This window comes from Sinocyclocheilus anshuiensis, unplaced genomic scaffold (assembly GCF_001515605.1).
Source record: "Sinocyclocheilus anshuiensis isolate Anshui unplaced genomic scaffold, SAMN03320099.WGS_v1.1 scaffold188, whole genome shotgun sequence".
Classification (NCBI taxonomy): Eukaryota; Metazoa; Chordata; class Actinopteri; order Cypriniformes; family Cyprinidae; genus Sinocyclocheilus; species Sinocyclocheilus anshuiensis.
Genome location: NW_015555768.1, coordinates 2,126,927 through 2,142,756, shown reverse-complemented (window position 1 = coordinate 2,142,756; position 15,830 = coordinate 2,126,927). Strand labels below are relative to the sequence as shown.

Genomic DNA, 15,830 nt, shown 5'->3' with positions numbered 1-15,830 from the left:
ACCAAAAAAAAAAAAAAAAAAAAAAAATATTTTAATTAAATTACAAACACTGTAAAAAAAAAATCCACCTATTTCAATTAAAAAGTTCAGTTTAAAATGTTTAAGCATGGCTGTACATTTCAAATTAAATTATACTAAACCGACTTTGAAAAATCAAGTTGAATGTCATATAACTTAATTAATTAAGTTAAAATTGTTCAATTAATTTGATGAGTTAAAGTAACGGCTGCCAAGACTTATTTTTAAAGTGAACTTGAATCTGAGACTTGGACTCGAGTCGCAATTAGATTTTGAAAAAAAAACAAACACACATAGTATTTGAGACTTAAAACAACAAAAGTCTACTTCTTTTCTCTGTTTACATAAAAGTTCTGTTTAAATAAAAGTGTCTTCTTCGATCTCTTTCCTGTCAGAATGTGTGGCCATTTGCCTGTTTAAGGTTTAAAGACACTAATAATCAGAAAATGTCTGGCACTCGATAAGCATACAGCCTCTATGCATTATGCAACTATCTGTGACAATTTCTCCATAGAAAGATTCTAGAAATGCACAATCATTTAATGATGTTAAACGTAAGTACAGAGGCATAAAAGGATATGGTTTAGAGGAAAAGAAAAACCTGGTTACCATAGTTACCTACTCTTTTATGGTGGGTAAAACACTGAAAAATGTACTAATGAGCAGGCATTTACAACTGAAAAAAGTTCTAAAAGTTCAGAAACGTTAGGTGAACAATCCCACCCTTGCCAACTTATATAATACATAATGAAAATATACTCTAACTGTAAGTGCATGGTATGAAGGATCTTTTTTTTCTTTTAGATAAGTTTGACTTAATGGACAAATTCTATAAAAAGACTCTTAGACATAGATCAATTTGTCTGATCACTATAGTTTACAAGCATTTTTTACTGTACACATCAGCAATACTTATGACACTTTTATGCACTTAGTAGATGCTTTTATCCAATGTAACTTACATTGAATTAATGCATTCAGTGTACTGTATACATTTTATCAATTCATGCATTGTCTGGGAATCAAACCCATGACCCTGGTGTTGCAAGTGCCATGTTTCAGCTAAAGAAATGTTCCAGTTTAGGGAAGAACATAAAAAAAAATCACTCTAAAATTGTATACATTTGGTATGATTTCACTAGCTATAGAAAACATAATTGTTAAAAATCACCAAAACATTTTAAACATGTGGGCTGTGCACGCTGCAGAGAGCTCTGAGTTCCTTGAACAATTAAAGTATTATTTTTAAGTCACCTAAACATCATTATATAGGACAGAACAGGTTGTCAAGATGAAGTCAGGCTTTCAGTGTTTAGTGTCCCAACTGTGTATTTATCTCCACTAAACTAAGTATTTAGTCAGATATCAAAATACAGTGACATCAGCCATCTTAATAGGTGAATTGAAAACAATTATGCAATTATCTCATTTTTTTACAGCAGTAAATTTGGGAACTTGAGTTAGAGAAAAAAATTCATATCTGTTCAATGCTGTTTAATGCACAATCTCCAGAATTTATAATTCATAAAGAACTCGCAATTGGGATTTGTAAATCAGACATTCCCCAAATTACTTGAATCAATTTTTAATGCATGTCAATGTAATCAGAACACAATTTCGTACATTCCAGTTCCTCTCTAAGTAAATAATTATGTTTCTCCCTCTTTGCTGTTTCTCCATCTCTCCGTGATTGCCTGCGATACACACAGCGTTCTCTTGAGGGTGTAGGACGTAACATGCTGGAAATGTTGATAACACTGCCATGAACCAGAACTGCCATAAAAAATTTCATTTCCTAGAACCACCGTGGAGCCACAAAGCCTACAATGCTCCCCAGATGTCTTACACAACAGCTTTCCTCTGAGATGTTCCTCAAGTGCTCACTTTGGACCCTTTTATAATGGAGCTTTTCAATAAAAAGTCTTCCCTTATGACTAGCTTTTTAATAAAGTGCTTTTCAAAGAAATAAAGGCATGTGCAACTCAAATATAGCTCTGGCTGTTGGAATAACACTGGCATGAAAAGGCATGGTTTCCCACAGGACACATTTTTTTCATACAGAAAAAATGGTGTTGGTGGTGCTTTCAGAACAATATTCAGCATATTATTTTGCCATGTAATGAAAAGAACGGAAAGCTTTCACTCAGAAACTGACAGGTGCTAATTGCCTCAAGGATTAACATACATTTATGCAAATTTCTGTCCTCATATTATTCTCCTGCACTGCAAAACTACAGTTTTTCCCAAGCCATGTACACTCACTGGGAATCGCTCGAAGCATGACGGAAAGACAAACAACAGCTGGCATGTAAATATATCTTGTTAAATAGAACCGTATCTCTTTCTTTGCTAACATCACGCCATCTGCAATCACTACTGAGGCAGAACACGAGGGATTTTGGGTTTCAGCTCACGTCCCGCAACATCATCTTCTCCCTTCATCTCTTGATCCGCGGCACAACCAGCGCCCCCAGCTGCCCTCTAATCCAGCTTTAGCCCTTCCGCTGATCAGGTGCGTCACTCTTAACACAACTTCATCAGCGCCGGCGGGGCACAATTGGTTGGATAAATGATAAGATTTCCACTCGATTTCTGCTCTGCCATATTCCACCTCTGTACCTGTGCTCTGTATCTGTCATGTTGCTTTAAAACCAACGCTGTGATAGCACTCTTGTCGCTCGCCGTGTTTTGTCACCGTTCTGCTTCGGACCTGCTTGCTGGACGATCACCGTCTTTGCATATTAGATTTAGAGACAATAATGGCTTACTAAGAAAAAGCAAACAGAGCAAGATAAGATATAATCTTACTGAAGCACCACTCACCTCCTCACAGCAATCTGAAGTCCTTTAGGATGGCTCCTTGGGCAGAGGCTTTAAAAAAAAAGAAATGAAATAGTGGTCAGTTATTTCATTAGATCTGTGTTATTATCATTTATGCACTTAGCAGACACTTTTATCCAAAGCAACTTACAGTGCATTCAGGCTACACATTTTTTACCAGTATGTGTGTTCCCTGGGAATTGAACCCATGACCTTTTGCGCTGCTAACGCAATGCTTTACCACTGAGCCACAAGAACATTATTATATATATAATTACTATATATATATATATATATAGATTTCAAATGGCGGAGAAGCTCCATATAAAAAGCATCATTCTATAACATAACCGTTTATGAAATAATTTGAAATAGATTCAACCATAAACTATAATTATATTTTGCACTTTTTTTTAATTGCTTGAATTTGTCAATAACCCGAAACAGCTTTTCTCCTTCATCTAGTACACCACTTTTACTATTAGTTTTTTTTTCTCAAAAATGTTGTTTCTTTGGTTATGCAACAGTGCAGTCTAACATATGTGCAAAAATAAAACAAAATAAGTAATTCATAATTTAAGTTTAATACAATTAATTAACAATCATTTATGGAAAACACTAAACTAAAACTAAGAGACTCTGGAAAAATATTCCCAAGGTCAAAATTCAGAGTAAAGAGACTGTTCAAATGTGACATTTGTGATTTTCTCACCATTTTGAAAAAGGTACATGGTTAATTTAAACATATAATTTGTTCATTTTTAATTATTATTTTTTATTAATTTATTATGCTATTGTAAATGATCAATAGTATGTGTTTTGAGATTATAGGAAAGACAGGTTTATTTCTATAGCACATTTCATACAGTGGTAATTTGAAGTGCTTTGAAGAAAAATTATTAAAAAAATAGATTATTAAAGAAATATAAATATTAAAAAAGTAAGTAGTAGAAATTGGAAAAAAGAGAACAAATTAGATTAAAAAAATAGATTATTAAAGAAATATAAATATTAAAAAAGTAAGTAGTATAAATTCAATTCAAATGAAATAAGATTATACATTAAAATGAATATGAGGAAAAACAAAGTATAAAATAAATAAAAAGACAATTTGATTAAAAACCTATCATAAAATAAAATAAAAAATAAAAACCAAGTTGTCCTTTATGATTAGCAGCAATGTCTTCAATGTTAATAAACGAATCAACATAATTAATAAATTTAGCTTTCTGAAGTTTTGTAAGTCAGAATATCAACATTTGAGTATGACCCACAAAAGACCTGCACAAACAAACAAACAAGTAAATAAATACTAGTTCCTACTGAAAAATATGGTTAAGTTAGTAGTGTGTCTGTTTTAGTTAGTCACTGCCCAGCATTGCTTGATTGTCTGCAACACTATCAACTCTGCTAACGTTGCTAATTCAGGTCCTCTGCTGTCTGGTTTATACTCTCAAAGCGCCTCAAATTAGCCAGCCCTGTATTCTGCACTTCACGGGGCTTTTTTGAAGTCTTTTCTCTCAGATCAAGTTGAAGAAACTTCCAACTTTCCACTTGCTCGTTCAATGTTTATAAAAACCTCTTAACCACTCAAGACTTTAAATCCTTCATTGGCAAGCTCATGGTTCTTGGATCCGCTACACTCATTGGCATGCAGAAGGCTCTCTAAGCCACTCGTTGGCACCCGTGCTAATTGGCTCGTCACCGCGTCATTCACAATGGTGTTGACAGTGCCCGTGATTCTATGGGTAGAGCCGCTTTTTCCAGTGCCCGCCTCCCCGTATGCCTCTCCGCCCTGGAAGTCTGACGCTATCTGTGAAACCCTTCACGCAGTGCATCTGATCTGTTGCACCTCTCCACAAACATGTCATCTAAATGCTAAGCACTCATGCTGCATTATTAAATGAAAACAACAAGAACAGCGAAAGCAAACAAGACAATCCTGCAACTAGTTGCAAGCTTTTTGATTTCATTTTTTCCAATTTCTCTTCTTCAAGATCCTAGACATATTCTTCTTTCTCCTGGAGATGTGAGGGGAATTCTGAGAGTGTTATCACGTAAGCTCAGTATGCACTACTGTACATGGTTTTTACCACATTTTTGCATTCAGAGACAAACTTTGGGAATTATCTTTGATTGCTTGGTGTGACATGATCGACAGTGGGTTAATTGCCTTGGCGATGAATCTCAGCCTCACTTTGAGCAACAGTCCTCCAGTGTCTAATGAAGAACTAAGTAGTGCAGTTGCTAGAGTTAGCAAGTCCACATGATATGCAAGATAAATACATTGTTCATTAGGTTCCCTACGGGGCATTACGATCATACTAAAAAGATATGGCCTTTTTAAAATTTATTATTTTTAATGCATTTGTTTATAAAATAATACTTCTATAATTTATTGTTTCTTTTATGTATTTGTCAGTTAATTTAGTTTATTGTTCTGCGTTGGTTGTTTTTCCTCTTTATAATATTGTTCTGAAGCTTAAATAAATGATAAAGAAAGAAATTACATTGGTTTGTCCACAAAATCCCTCTTTCGGCCAGCCACATTAGACTGCCAACAAATGCTAATTTGGCTCTATGGCTGATACAATAGAGTGCAACAGTGCCTGTCCACTTTTTCAGCAGCCTTGAGAGGAAGCTGGAAGAAAGTATTTTTCCCATTGAGTCTTCTTTTGAGATTTATAAGCCATGAACCAAACCAACCAGCTATGAGGTGAAATCACAACATTATAAATTTTGATTTGAAACAAAAAATATTTGTAAAGATTGTGAACTTAATGGTTTAATGAGTGAAAGAACTACAAACCCATGCAGCATTGTGAATGACAATCAGATGAAAAACAATGGATAAATACAAAACTATTGATTTAAAGATGATTATGCATACAGAACCAATATATGTTGAGTCTATTGCAAAATATACATAAAAATATTAAAGTAATTCGAGAGCGTAAGGAAAGTTACTCTATTGCTGTGTTCAAAATCAAATATTCCCCTACAATATAGTATGCAATAAATAGTATGCTAAAAGAGTAGTATGCGGTTCTTTTGGCTCCACTTGTTGGTCCTTACTCTCTGATTGGTGGAGTTTCTTTGCAGAATCATGGGTAATGTAGTTTTTACTTATGAAACAACTGTTGCACTCTCTTGATGATGTAAAATGCCTTGTCAGTGCTGTCAGTTGTGAACATAATCTGATCTCACTGGCGTCATATCGTACTATCTGACAATTAATGCGACAAACATCAAGTACAGAAAACAAAATCACACCGTGTTATGCATACTAGTGTAGGGATGGCTTGCTTCTAACAGAAAAATCACTAAGAGAAGCAACCATGACCGCACCGACCCGCTTCTCACGATTGAGTTTCTCTAGTGCTTTATGCCCGACTTGATATTGATTTGGTGACACCAACTCTGAGGCAAAACTGCTGAGGCAGCCATTGTAGGAGGCACTATTAACTGTTCATGCTAATTAATGGGCTAAAAAGGTGAAAGCGGTCTCCTGTGGTAAAGTAGGAAGGAGGCAGAACGAGAGTGAGTGAGAGAGCGAGGAAGAGGGACGTGGAATGAAGGAGCCATTTCTTGTGTCTGCAAACAATCGTCTGAAACAGCTCCTCTGTTAGCACGTTACCACAGGGGATTGTGTGCCGCCACAGTACTGTGAATGTCATAGGGCATTAGTCTGCAAGAGGAAGATGAAGAGTATGTAAACTTGCCTGCTAGCAGAGAGGCCCAGATTACAAATGTGTACTTTGCTAATTGAACAGATTAGCTATCATTAGCGCAAATGATGCTACTGCTCCAGGTGTTAGCGTCACAGGAGGTAAAAAGATCTTAACGGAAACAATATTATTAACAGCAACACTATTTACTCTCTGAAAGAGTAAATACAGCTCTGTCATCTTTTACAAACTGCCCCATACCATCCTCACGAAAAAAATACTCTGTACACACTAGCGATGGAACAAGTTAACTGACATGACAAGGCCTGTTTCACACATTCTGTTGTGCATATTCCTTTCGGACCCCATAATAAGAGGCTACAGCCAGTTTAAATTAATATTATTAAATTAAAACTTTTATTGTTAAATTTATGTTTTATTAAGCAGCAAATCAGTATATTGGAATGATTTCTGAAGGATCATGTGACACTGATGACACTATTTTTGTTCATACAATGAATGTCAACAGGGTCCAACACCTCACTGACTTTCAAAAACATTTTTCAATATATATTTCTACATGTCGTGCAGGTCTGAAATTACATGTAGGTGAGTAAATGATGACAGAATTTCCATTTTAGGTTGAATTAGCACTTTAAAAAAATTCATAAACTTACATAAAGATCAGATTAGCATTGTATAATGTAAAATGTTAACGTGGTTGACGCATAAGGTTCAATTTGTACGATTAGATAATTCATTAGGTGCATGAACTAACAATGAGCAGCATTTTAATTTCATTCACTGTCTTTATTAATCTAGGAGTTAATGTTAATTCACAGATATACTATTGTGCATGCACTGTTTATTAATGCAGTTTGCCACGTGAAAGCACAATGTTCTACTGTACATACGCTCCTCAGACATGCTGTGTGAAACAGGTCTAAGGAAGGCATTTGGAAGAGTGCGGCCGTTCAACCTCATGCCGTTTAGGCAGGGATTAGTGATTTTGGAACTGTGGGAGATGTGCATTAACACATTCAAGTTAGTCTCCATTTCCACGGTAACAGCAGGTACGGCTACGAATTAAAAGCGATATGCGCCCTTTTTGCGGGAGGTGGCGAGGGCTGCTCCTCCGACTGGCCTCGGCTGGATTTTGAATTTAAGGATTGATTAATCTCCTCCAGTGGCTGCGAGAGGAGCAATTAAAGCAATTATAAATCACTGGCAAACTGCAGGGACCAACTTGATAGCGTATATTGATGGAGTAGCCTTTGAAAATTACTGCTAAATGCAAGTCAGTGAATAGTTAGGAGACATTTCTCAGGCTTTATCAAGCATCACAATGAAATGAATTTCAAAAAGAAGCAGATTCCCTGGTGCGATATGTGCTTTTCAAGCCGCCTGTGGGAGTCCAGGTCACAATGGAGTGAGAATGATTCTCTGGCTTTCCTGTGTTTATTTCTTTTGTTCTCTGCTCGATGAAGGGCTCAAACAACAAAGACAGTTAATAGAATGTATAAATAAATTAATAAATTAACAGATTCATATACATGTACGAACTATAAAGAAGTTGTTTTTTTTTTGCATACGTTCATCTCTTGGTATTCGAATTCTTTGAAATATCACAGTCTCAATCACTACAAATGCATTATTGAAAGCACCTCTTCTGGAAGATGTTTCAAATCAATTTTTCATCCTGTTGGTTATCCTGCAGTAGAATAGAGTAGTCTCTACTCACGGTATGCTAATATGTCTTCCAAAAAAATCCAAAACGGTAGCGGGGGCCTCAAAGAAGAAGGACAATATGAGACATCCTCTGATCACGGCCTGATAGACCCGCAGCAAACATCTACAAATATTCCTCAGAGAAACGTGAAGCACTGCATGTGGGATGCAAAAACGATAGTTCAAAGAAACCCTGGCAATCCTTCAGATGGAAAATGGCCTAAATGTGGTCTAAGTGACGGGGCGGCTGGCTGAGAGGGTTTTCTAACGGGAAAGAGAGGAGGCCAAAAACATAAAAGAATCATTTCAAGAGGGAGAGGGGGCGGAGGAGGAGAGCTATATGAAATCAAGAAACTATGCGTGTTAAGAAAACTCAAAGAACAGAACGTGTGTTTAATTCACTCAAACCTTCTGTCGACCAGCTAAACGAACAGAAATGGGACATTTAGATGTGCGCTCATTCTCTTTGCTCGGAAATAAACGAAAACATTTCGATATTGATTAGAAGCAGCTTTGATAAGGCAATTACTCGCAACGATCTCTTGAGCAACAAATATATAATTTAAACGCATGGACGTGTTCAGGGCTTTTCAATCAAACCTGTGTTTTGACATCGCAGATATATGGTTTTTGTCCTGATATATAAAATTTGTATAACTTATTTGACTTAATGAGTAACTTGACAAGAATTTAAATATCTGTAGAAAGTGACAATGAAAATAGTTAGGGCTAATATGTGACATTCAAAGCATTTTATCAATAACAATCAAAATATATTGCATTACCAACACTGCCAGATTTTCCATGAGTTGTATATAAACAAGTGAAACAAATCTGCCAATGCAGTAAGAGAAAGTTATATTAAAAATACAAACAAGTCTAAATACTCTTATGCAGTGTTGCTTCCCAAGTATCCTGTTTTAGGCATTTATTAAAGCGACAGCGACAGGGAAAAATTAAAATTCTGTCATAATTACTCACCCTTGTCTTTCTAAATCTGTATGACTTACTTTCTTCTGTGGAGCACAAAAGAAGATATTTTGAGAAATTTCTCAGTGATGAGAATTGGAAATCAATGGTAACCAAAAGCGGTTACAAACATTCTTCAAAATGTTCTTCTTTTTTGTTCCACAGAAGACAATATGTACTACAGGTTTGGAACAACATGAGGGAACTATTGCTTTATTTTTCCTGGAAAACTAGACAAAAACATCTTACTGTATTTAGAAGGTTCATGTTTCAAACGTCTTACTATAAACATTTGTGAATTTCTATTTTAGTAACTCGGAAGAGAGATGATTCAAATAGCAACTGAACTTTTCTTAATGCTTACTTCAAAACCCTGCATAAAACAACTTCTTTTTTCCCCCAGTCATACAATGGATTCTCTTAATAAAATTAGGTATTAAATATAGCTTTCTATACGATGCTAAAGGCTAAAGCATTTCTAATTTAAAACACCCTTTGTTCTTGTAAAAATGCCTGAGACTGCATAAAGAACACTAACAATCGTCATCATTTTAAGGCTTAAGAAGATTTAATTCCCAAGAATTGTACAGCTACATCATCTCAAGCAAGTATCGCAATGCTTAAAAAAAAAAAATAATGAAAAGAAAAAAATATGGCCTCTCATCAGTTTGGTTTGTAAAACTCTTTTTTGTGACTTTCTGAAGTGCTGTTTGAGGTTTGTTGACAAAGAATCATGAGTAATAAGCTTTTCATTGATGTATGGTTTGTTATGATAGGACAATATTTGGTCGAGATACAACTATTTGAAAATCTGGAATCTGAGGGTGCAAAAAAATCAAAATACTGAGAAAATCGCCTTTAAAGTTGTCCAAATGAAGTTCTTAGCAATGCATATTACTAATCAAAAATTAAGTTTTGATATATTTACGGTAGGAAATTTACAAAAAACCTTAATGGAACATGATCTTTACTTAATATCCTAATGATTTTTGGCATAAAAGAAAAATCTATAATTTTGACTCATACATTGTTTTTTGGCTATTGCTAAAAATATACCCAAGCGACTCAAGACTGGTTTTGTGGTCCAGGGTCACATATAATTATATCATAAGAATCAAATAAAACTGCATCCACGCTAGGCTTTACAAAATCACAGCCTGCAATAGCAGATAACAAGTTAGATATATTTCCAAGCACCACTCTGCTGAGAGTAAGGGTGTTTTCTTTTTTGCTAACACCTTGCCACTTCAATTACAAAAAACATCCCATGCTAGCACTCAACTAATGTATTTCTCTCAATTATGAATAAAGGCACACACCGCTGTGTCACACAGGCCCCTTTGAGGACCCACGGAGCTGAATTTGGATGCTCTCCTCCCCACGGATGAGGCGAAGCAGAATCAAATTAGGCGACCCGCTGTGCCACGCGCTCCGCTCCATAAATGTATTCAATAAAAAGAAGAGGGGGGAGGTTGAAAAGGGTACAGATTCTCAAAGGATTGCCAATTCTCCAGTGTGTCAGATATTTAGTGGCCTCTAACAGTGCAGGCGTGAGCAAATGGAGGTGGACGTGAGCGGAAAGCGAGCAGGCGGAGCGGGAGGAGACGGCTCGTGGATGAGACACCGTGTTTGCTCTGACCCTGTCGTGGCAGATCTCACCGAGACGGCCCCTTCCCTAAATACAACGGCTGGCTGAAAACAATCGCCTCATTCCTCCACACCGCTCCGTCGCTCTTTCCCTCCCTCTGTACATCTCATTCATCCTTTCTCTCAGTAATGATGACTGTGAAGTGACAGAGCAATGCTATTACCCAGAAGAAACCGAGGGGAGGTTGAGATTAAGACACGTCATCAAAAAGGAAAAATCAGACAGAGACGCTTGCACAGGTTTACATTTGGAAGGGAATTCAGTTTCTTTTTGGTGTTTGACTAAAATATACTGTATTTGTTTCAATATAATTGTATAGCTTATAATAATACAAATTGCTTCAAAGCAGCATTACAGAAACTATAAAAATAAAGAAGATAAAAGGACAGGAAAATAATGCCTCTGTGAACAAGCCCTAAGGCAACAGCAGCAAGGAAAAACTCCCTCGAATGAGCAGCTGAAAAACTGCAATGTGAAATTATCTGGATTTTGCAGATATGACCATTTTAAGAAACCATGTGATTCTTTACTCATCAGGGTTGTGCTACATTGAAAACTGAACTGGGAATGTCTTTGAAATTCCAGTACAATTATTGAATTTGAATTTAATTTGAATTGAGAAACCAAACAAAATGCAGAATCGCAATTAAAATCGAAACTTAAGTAGATTAAAATGAACTGAAATTGAAAGGAATTCATAACATGTTGGATTAAAAAAGCATTGTTTGAAGTAAAAGTTAAAAAAAGCCTTAAGTTTGAAGGTTTAAAGTAGGGATCGGCGTATCTATCCTGAAGTATCAATATACCAATACTGATGAGAGTATCGAAAGTTTCGATACGCAAATAAAAAATATCGATACTAAGATGTGTTTTTTTTTTATCACTGACTCTAACAACCTGTGTTAGCGAATAATTGTGTAGGATAGAACTAGTTTCCTGCTCATCTGAACACATGCAAATGCTGCAAGACAGAACCAATCAATCACAGAGAGCGTTCACTCACTTCTGACAGTGCATTCAAACAGAGCTGCGTTTCCCAAAAGTATCATAAGAAACCACTGATGTTTTTGGGAACGGCAGAACAATGCTTATCAGAGGACAGAAAAAAAAACATATATGCTTGAGTTATTTCACAATAAACAAATTGAAATTGTAGCCTACAGTTTGTGCAATTACATTTATTTAAACTGAACGCTAAAAGTTCATATTGATCATGTTCTATTCTGTAATGTTAATATAAATCATAGCTGTCAGAATAAAAAGGTTGCATTTTATGCATGCAACAGCCTGTCACTGGCAGTCCCTTCTGAAAATGAACCATGGTGGTTTTACTAAAGTGACATAGTTCAACTATAGTATTTGTAGATTTCCATAGTTACCACTACAGTAAACATATTTTAACTACGTGTAAACAAAAATATAACCTAGTAAGTTGCAGTTAAGGCGTATTGAATGTTAAAATGCATTTCAAATATAAAGTTAAGTGGGTATCATTATCCATTTTACTCTTAGTAATTTAATAATTTAATACATTTCATAATTTAAAAGTTCAGTTTAGAAGTATTGTATCGGTATCGATATCGACAATACTGGCCTTTAAAAGTATCGGTATCGTATCGAAAACAAAATAAGTGTATCGCCCATCCCTAGTTTAAAGGCCTTACAGACAGACAGAATTTAGAACCAGACAGAAGGATCGATAGAAGGATAGATAGAACAATAAAATAATAGAATGATAGATAGATAAATTAAGTACCACCTATATATTTTTTTTATTTACTGTAGTTTATATATTTAATATGTAATTAATACATGCATTTTTAATTTAATAATTTTAAACATATTAAATAATATTTGATGCATTTAATAAATTAGTTGTTTATTACTTGTGTTGAATTTCTTTGAATTGCAATTATTGTAAAATTTTACTTCCTTTTTTAAATGTAACTTCCTGTGGTGTCAATTCAAATCAGAATTGAAATAGCTATTTGGCTTTTTGTCAGAAAATTGATGTCAGAGGAAAAGGAAATTATTCAGATAAAAGACTACCATGAAAAACTGTTTTGTTCTTTTTGTAATAAAATTCATTATTTACAATAAGACTAGGAACATCCATCATTAATCTGAAGTATGAAAATTCTGTCATGATTTACTCATGTCATTCCAAACCTGCATGACTTACATCCTTCTATGAAACACAAAAGAATATATTTTGAGAAATGTGTTTTTCCTCACTGCATTCTATTGAAGTCAGTGGTCATTCAGTGGTTATCTTCTTCTAGAGGGTGAGTAATTTAAATTTTTGGGTGAACTATCCCTTTAATAAAGTAAACAGGTTTAATTTTAATTGCATTTTATCTTTAACCAAATCCACACTCATGCAGAGAAGCTAAATAAAATCTGACAGAGAAAACCCACATGTTGAGAAAACATCCGTTAAGGCCCTCTAATGACTCTTCCTTGGGAACTTCCTGGTTCCTGCAAGAGCATTATGTTTTCACAGGCACTATAAATGACATGACAGCATGACACAGTGGTTTGTAACCGGACAGTGTTCACAAGTGGCCCACCCACTCTCAAGCCCTTCTCCCCAGCTTCGCGAAGCATTCGCACTCTCGTTCTCTTTATTTCCTATTCATACCCATCTCTGTGAATATCTCCACAGCGCATGACATGCCAAAGCAGTGGGCTCTCGAGACTATGGCAAATTTGAACCTTTCAGCAGTTCACTAGTGAAGACAAATGGCCAGTGTGTTTAGGGGCCCCCGTGAGTGATCTGTATTAATGCCTGGCAGGGATTCAGCTTTCTGCATATGCTAACTCCATTAGTGGGTCAGAACCTGGATCTGTATGAATCCCCTGCACGCTGGAAGGGCTGAATATAGGGAAGTTGCAGGTGCAAAGAAATTTGAACGCACTTTTAAAAGACATAAACACACACCATTTGCACACATTTTCTGGACTCAAGCCTATGAAACACTGCACTCTTGTGCTTTCTGGTATCTGTTGCTGTTGTTTCGCAACTCCATGATATATTTGCTATTCAGTCATCATGGCATGAATACAGCAATTCTGTTACACAATCGCAATGCAGCGTTGTTGCAAATTGCAACATGTACAGATTCAGTCCCACTGCAATCTGTGACATACACGCAGAATGTATGACATACACGCAGAATGACAGCAATTCAAAATTAGCTGTATTCTGACAAAAAAAAAAAAAGTTTTGCCAACAACATGTATATATTGATATTTAATTTCTTTTTGGAAAGCTCTTAAAACTATGAAATAGACTTGTATTTTAGCCGCGCAGCTGCCATTGAGATGAATGGCAATGTTAATGGATAGCTTTCTCCAGATATTGCAAGCAACCAATTTCCTACATAGCTGTGCTAGTTTCATTTTTCTCAAACCACTGCGTGGTCTTTTTCTCCTCACATAATAAAAGAATAAAACTCAAGTCAATATTTCATGTCCCCTTACTTATTTAATTGGTAAGCAGGCATGTAATATATGAAATAATCTACAGTCAGCTGGTCTTAAGCACAAAATAACACCCTTTAGGGTGATACAAGACCACTTGACAGGGTCCTGACCACACTACTGAAGACTGTTTTGTGTATTTTGGGTCAATCTACCGTTCACTTGATTATAGCAAATCTGTGCATCTCATTTGCCATCATCAACCATGTAAGGACTGATATATCAAATAACAGTCAGAAAAAAGTTTGCATATGTGTTTTATGTTTTGTATCACATTTTGTACATCAAGCCTTTATGGCTCATATAATATGATATGATAGAAAACACCCCAGCTTTATTCAGAGGCACAAACTGAGCAAAAATATGAAATTTGTGATGTTGCTGATATTTATATGGCCAAAAATTAGATTAAAGATTCAATTCTGATAGCTTGTAATGTAAATCAATGAGATTTTATAACAGTATAGCAGAATACTTACATAAAATGCATATAAAGATCTGTATTAATATTAGTATTATCTTAGTAAGATGATTTTAAAAGCTTAGTTTAATGATCAAAACTCTGTATTGTTTTTTTGTCCTGTAAAACATATAAGGCAATACAATACAATTATTATTGATAAAAAAGCCTGATGAAAGCCTCAATAGCTTGATGTATCATATTTGATACTCACATTTTAACATTATTTTTCTAAAAATGATGTATGGATAATAAAGTAAACCTATGTTGCTTCAGTCCAGTAACTGTTCATCTTGAAATATTACTAACAAAATAAAGGTTATTGTAAAAATCATTACAGACTTCACTGCAAAAAAGATGAGTACTATGAACTAGTATAATTTTTAGAATGATACTAACAGGCCTTTTACCTGCTAGAAGAGTACAAACTATCAATCAGATGACAGATGACATATACAGTAGTAGATTATGTACAACAGGTTTACAGCTAAGTTTTGATCCTGTTGATAATTTAGTAGCCTTATTAATTCACATATCAAATATGATACTATAGGCTGTATAGGGTTAAAGCGTGAACATGTCAGCATTACACTGACTGCTCTGCTTTCTAGATCACCATCAGCCATTGAAAAACCCATATAGGTCAGCAACTGCAACTAAATTTCCTCTTTTACGGTTTTGTTAGGAAGTACAACCTTCTTTATTCCACATCCACTGATTTATGAACCATCTCCTTCACTTGGTAATCATACAATCTAACTAATTTCCTGCTAGACCTCACAATAACAGCCATAACACTTTTCATAAGCATATCTATATCGTTCCTAAGACGGCCATTACACTTTTCCAGAAGCATATCTATACCCTTCTCCACCTAAGAATAGCTGTCACAAATCTGCCGAAAACTGCCTCTGCTGACACTGTAACACAGTAGCATTCAGTCCACCGTGAAAAGAGGCATTTTGAAAGGATACACATGCTCCCTCTCACACACACACACACACACACACACACACACACACACACACACACACTA

General features: G+C 35.5%; 1 long non-coding RNA gene across 1 annotated transcript in view; it reads right to left on the bottom strand.

Annotated features, from left to right (window-relative positions):
* Nucleotides 1–15,830, bottom strand: part of LOC107674381 (uncharacterized) — a 39,329-nt gene that overhangs the window by 1,109 nt on the left and 22,390 nt on the right. The window contains exon 3 of the long non-coding RNA XR_001632500.1: nt 2,842–2,889. This is a non-coding gene — a long non-coding RNA (uncharacterized LOC107674381). The remainder of the gene's footprint in view (nt 1–2,841; nt 2,890–15,830) is intronic.